The following is a 6,359-nucleotide window of genomic DNA, read 5'->3' as shown; positions in this document are numbered from 1 at the left end:
ATGAAAACTTATACGTTAAATAAGGATGATTATATCAAGCTTGAAGCATGGATTCAAAAATGGATTTAAAGATAAAGCTTGAAGATCATGAGAGCATGAGGATTAAAGAGAACTTGATGAAAGCTTAAAGAAAGATGAAGCAAGCATAAAGACCTCAAGGAATTCAAGAATTGAAAATTTGAAAGAGTCTATAGGAAATTTCATGTAAGTACTTCAAATAATTTCAAAATGGATACATGAAACTCTTAGGTTAATTTATTGGACCTAAATACCTTTTAACATACTTGGAAAATATTTTTATAAGGTCAAAAATTATTTAAAAAAGGTTAGAATCATTTTTGGAATGAAAAGCATCAAAAAGAGAATTTTCAAAATGCTATTAATTTTTCTACATCTGCATTGAGGTGTATTTTTAACTATCAAAACCTCTTTATTTTAAAAAGTATTCAACATGAAAGTTGTATTATTTTCTCTTAGCTTTCATGTGAAACCAAGATCATCAAATTTTGAGTTACAAAGAAAAATTTATGACCGAAAAACAGAAGGGTACTCGAAGCTGACAACAACCAGTAGACTGCCTGAACCAGGACAGGGGCCTAGGTGGTCAAGCCAGGAGACTGGCTATGTCCTGGTAGGTGAGTGCCCACCCTACTACCCCTGTTGCTCCTTTAAAAATAACATGGCAGGCGACTGGTGGATTGGGGTAGGCCACTGCCACGAACAGAAACTTAAAAAAAACTCAACGGAAACATTTTTTAAGTGGTTTTCTTGGGGCTCAAACTTAGGGGATACTCCAAGTCACTTGGGAAATAAGTTACATACCTTTTAAAGTCTATAAATAAGCCTTAAAGATCATTGAATCAATGCACCAAGAATTCAAATTCAGTAAAAATTCAAAATTTCTCTTAATTGCTCTCAAATTCTGAAGGCTCTCTCTTGCTCTTAACTTGCACGAATTCAACTGAGTTTTTGTTGATCTTCTTCCACCAGAATTGTGTTACAAATTCTAAATCTTTCAAACATTGAAAGAATTAATTGGTGATATACTTCATTGAGTTTCAAGTTAATTTCCATATTGTTATTTACTTTGAAGTATATTAGTTTCTAAATTATTGTACTAATCAGCTCTTTGTGTGAGCAAGTTTTTGTACACATCTATTTGATTTTTATCTTATAGATTGATGATTCCAAGGATTGTTTGGATCGTTGGCTAAGTAAGGGGATATTACTTAGAGAGGTGGGCTCTAGCCTATTTAGGGAGTGACCGAATAAGGGGACATAGTTTGGAGATGCGGGCTCTAGCCTAGTGAAAGAGTGTTTGAGCATGGGGTATCGCTTGTAAAGGTTTTGTTCCACTTGTCAATGGAACAGGTTTAGTGAATCCTTTGGTGGTTTGCCAAAGGCAAGGACATAGGCTGGGTATAAGCCGAACCTCGTAAAAATCTCCGTCTCATTCTCTTTTTCCCTATTCTTTATTTTCAGTACATATTTAAATTGCGTGGTTGGTTTCAATTTAAAATCATATAAACTACGTAAATTTGGAAATCAAGTAAACCTTAAAGTTTGATTTTGATTTGGGTTGCAGAAATCGAAAGGGAGTACGTTGGTTGAACTATTCTTTGCGGAAACCATACAGGATTATTTTACTTGACTAAACACCCCAAAGATAAATTAACTTAAGAGTTTATTTGAACTCTGAAGTTTGGAAAGAGTAATTGGATTTTATATTGAACATCATATTGAAGAAGAAATTTCATATATACATATATAGGGCTTTGTTCAAAACTCACATTCACCATAGGGCTAAAAACATCAAAAGCTGAAAGTTACATATATTATATTGATTGTGATTGGATGGTATAAAGATTTGTTTTATATTCTAAGAGTCTTAAATCTTGAATGATTTCATCAATCTAATAGTGCTGTAGTGAACTTATATTTGGTAAATAAATTGTGGTTGTGTTGGTTTGGAAATTGTGATTAATTGTTTGATTGTTTTTACTTTCAAAGTGTGGTTGAAGATTGAATGTTTAATTGTGTTTAATTGTGTTGTTGATTGATTGTTCAAAAGAAACCAAGTTCTTTTTTGATTGACAAAATAAATAAACAAGTCAAAGAATTGGTTAAATCACAAAAGAAGTTAAGGACTTTAAAAGAACTAAAGAGAAAGTTTTAAAAAGCCAATTCACCCCCCTCTTAGGAAGCTATTCCTAATTTCAGTGAGCAATGGTGAAATTAATCATGGAAAGAGCCTCAAGAATCTTTTCCCAAAAATCCCACAAATACCATACCATGCATCTTCGAGAACGAACCCAATCGACCACTACATTAGAGTCACATTCAATCTCCACATTTATATAACTCATCTCTTTGCACATTAGCACTCCCTCCGTTAGAGCCCTAAGTTCGGCTTTATTATTAGTGCCATAGCTAGAGAAGGAAGAATAAGCACCCAAGAAAGCCCCATTGTAGTCTCGAATCACACCACCCCTCCACATGTCCCTGGGTTCCCACGACAACTACCATCTACGTTCTATTTTATAGACCCAACCCGAGGGTTCCCCTACTTTACAACACAAGGAGTCCGTGCCTTTGAAGTGATAATTGGAATCTCAAGAGCACTTAGTCCTTTGCTATCCTGAGTGGAAAGGATAGTCAAATCCCACATCCCTTGTTGGACCAAATATAGGTTGAAGGTGCATAGCTAGTGTCTTGTGCAAAATACTTTACATTGAAGAAAGGATTGTGCAAAACTAGTTTTAACACAAGCTTAACTATTAGTTAATGCATTAACCATATGTGCATCATATAAATGTTCACAAGCATCAATTATAAAAATGTGTGATAACTGGTACATAAACAAGAAGTAAACAAGAAAGTCATGTGATAAATAGAAAATCAATGTAATTTATCTTATTACAACTGTGGACACAATATGTCGTTAGCGAGAAAGGCTAGTAGGTTAGACTTGAGCTTATTGTGGAAAACAATGAGGGACCAATTTTAGGAATTTTTGGCACAAGTATTCAATTAGTTTTGTACACAATAATTAGGGAGTTTACAATGGTTGATAACAGTCATCTTCACTTAAAGAACCTCCAATAAAATTCTTACTTCAAACACAAAGAAACATCACTATATGCAAGGACTTGTACCCCTTTTTTCCTCGCAAGTTGCCATAGAACTTAGAGTTCAAACTCTACCTACTATTTACAAGATGGTTTCACCTACCTAATGAGCACAAAAGAAGCAAGTATAAGACTAAACCTGGCAAAACGGATAAAAATACATTAATTTGAACCGAATTTGACCTACTTAAACTAACTTATAACTGATTTGCCCATTAAATGAGTTGAACATAGTTTAAACTTCTTTTTATTTGCCTCTAAATGAGTCAGTTGGTGGATTTTATCCGATGGATATCTGCTCATTCATTAACAAGTAATGTCTAATTTCATTGATAATTTCATATGCCCATGTTTATGAGACATCAATCCAACATGCATAAGCTTTATTGACCAAGGACTAATCCTACACTCCCAACTCTTGTACTATTGCATCCTTCTCGGGGTTTGTCCCATACTCACATTCAAATTTAAGCTCAAATATTTAATTCTCGTGATCAAAACAAAATTCTCTAAATTAATGATTTGAAAAATAAAAAGATTTTAATTTTCAAATTGGTTATTAAATGTATAACAATTACCAAATTATAATTTTAAAAATAATTTCAGTGATTATGTTATAGACTAAATTGTTCATTGGATGATAAAAAAATTATGTTAGTGATGTGAATTGTGACTCACGTACTGAGTGGATAGCATACACGAAAGGAAAGCATGAAGGAAATCAGGGTACAATAGTGTAGCAGGGAAAATCGTCAATGGTAGCCTTGTAACCGTTGACGATTCGGGGCAGTGTTTGAATGAATTTCTATTTTTTCTAAAACCGTTGACGGTTTGGCTCGGGATGCTCAGCCCAAATTTCAAAATTTGAAAGATGGACATTAGTATGGTTGGGGTTTTGAGGGAAAATCTCCAAGAAACTCTATTTATATGTCTTATTGGATGTATTTGTGGGGTTGGTTGATAGTCGTTGAGAGAATTGAGAGGATTCTTGTATTGCTCTTGTAATTTACACAAGAAGATAGCGAATCCTTGCCGTTTGCTCCCGTGGATGTAGGCTTTGCCAAACCACGTAATTCTTTGTGTCTTTATGATTGTTAGTGCTTCCTTTAATTTACCATGGTTATGGATTGTTCTGTATTGCATTGTGTGTTTGATTCTTTACATACAAATAACTTTGTTGGGTGCATAGTAATCTACACATAATTGCAGGGTACTATCATGTTTCTTCAAAACAACACCATTTCTCTAAACAATAATTTTGTGGGTTGTGTGAAACCCGTTTCTAGTAACTAATTAAGTTCTTCCATAGATTTTCTAACTTTAGAGGCACTATTGGTATGACCCTTTTGTAGGGGCTTTCACCTTGGTAATAACTCGAGCTTATGCTCTGATCCTCGTCACAGGCCCAAGTTTTTCAATAAAATTTTTGACATCATAACTTGAAACTTACCTTTATCCACCACAAAAAAGTGAGATATATTATTTCTAATCAACAAATTACTATCCTTAGGCATGGGGAAGTTTCTCTAGTGTAATCAATTAAGCATTTCGTAGCAACATTGTCATAAGCAAGTCTTGAACTCCTTATTAAATAAGTTTTAGCTTTGCCAATGGTTTTAAATCTTCAAGGCAGTAGAATAGCTTATCTTTCTCTAACCTGTCACAAATATGCAACACTAACACAATGAACCACTTCACATATTCTTTGCTGCTCCAGTTGAAGATCTCATAAGTTGAGCCAAGTATCACACTCAACATTCTTAGAAAGGAATTGGGCCTGGAGCTCTCTCTTATCAAATTTTATTTAGTATTAATTACTTGCTTGTTGTTTTGGATTTCATCATGCTTAATACGCCACCACAACTTTGTGCTCCCACGCAAGTACATTGTGGCCATTGATGCTTACTTCACTTCCACCGAGTCAACCTAAATCACGTAAAAATTATTTTTCACGTCAAACAAGAAACTCTCTAACACCTTAACATCAAGCCCCACTAAGTGCTTGTGGCTTTATTATTCTTATTTTACTATAGTCTAGCCTTATATGATTGACACTTTTGAAAGTATGAACCAAAAGGTTTACCTAGGTGATAAGATCTCGCATTTTATGTTGTAACTTTTCTATTATACATATATTCCCTGTAATACACAAACATGGTCCATAAGGGCCACACTTGTCAATAGTCTAAATATGTCTCTAGCATAGCATGATTTCCTAACTAGAGCTTCATATAATTAGACAATCCAGAGGCAATTGAATTACAAATAATAAATTGAGTTTTGATAGTAATTGTAATTAATAAACACTTCACACCATGTGAAGTACGTTGCGTGATACTAGCTTTATTGCATAAGTTTAACTAGTTAGTTGTTCAAGAGTTAACCATGGATACACTATATGAGCACGATCACGCAAGCATAGAAATAAGCAAACACAAAAGTCATGTACTACAACAAAGTAACTTATTGATTCATCTTACTACACCTTCATAGGCAACACGTGTAATGTGAAGAGACAAATAGGTTATCACATTTGCAATTAGTAATGAATTTTACAATAATTGATGAAAACTCATCCTCTCCCAAAAGAATCTTGTATGAAATTCTTATTCTAAATAAGGAACCATCATCATGCATAACATCCATATTCCTTTTTCCGTAGGCCATCACATAAAGAGTAAATCCTAAACTAATATTTACATAAAGGTTACTCACCCTAACTACAAGCATAACATAAGTAGTCATGGGCAAAAATGAGATTATTGTGAACAAACTTAGCTCATGACAACCCAGTTTAACGAAGCCAAGAAAATAAACACACTTATGAAATATTTCGATGGTTAAAATATGAAATATTCATATTGGAGGTCTTAAAAAATCAATTTCTTTGTTGGGAAATATTCTTAAGTTGATTTTTCATTTGTTACTGTTGTTATTGATTCTTTTTTCCTAAAAATCTTAAAAGATTAACTCAATCCCATTCCAAGTATATTAATAGCATATTAATGATCCATCCTTCTTTCTATCATCGTTACAAATTATGATAACCATTAAATCTACTTCCTCATACTTGGCAAATAACTTTTATTCTTTAAATCTAGAAAATCAACCTTGAGAGCCTAGATTACCTAGCAACCACACTATAGATTTGACTTGGATCAATAATGTTAAGAGTAAAATGAAGAAGAATTTCCCCAATTCAACCACAATTTATTATTCCAAGTAAAAATG

This window comes from Malania oleifera, chromosome 6 (genome assembly GCF_029873635.1).
Source record: "Malania oleifera isolate guangnan ecotype guangnan chromosome 6, ASM2987363v1, whole genome shotgun sequence".
Lineage (NCBI taxonomy): Eukaryota > Viridiplantae > Streptophyta > Magnoliopsida > Santalales > Ximeniaceae > Malania > Malania oleifera.
The sequence above is the reverse complement of the archived record's forward strand: the minus strand, read 5'-3'. Positions refer to the sequence as shown.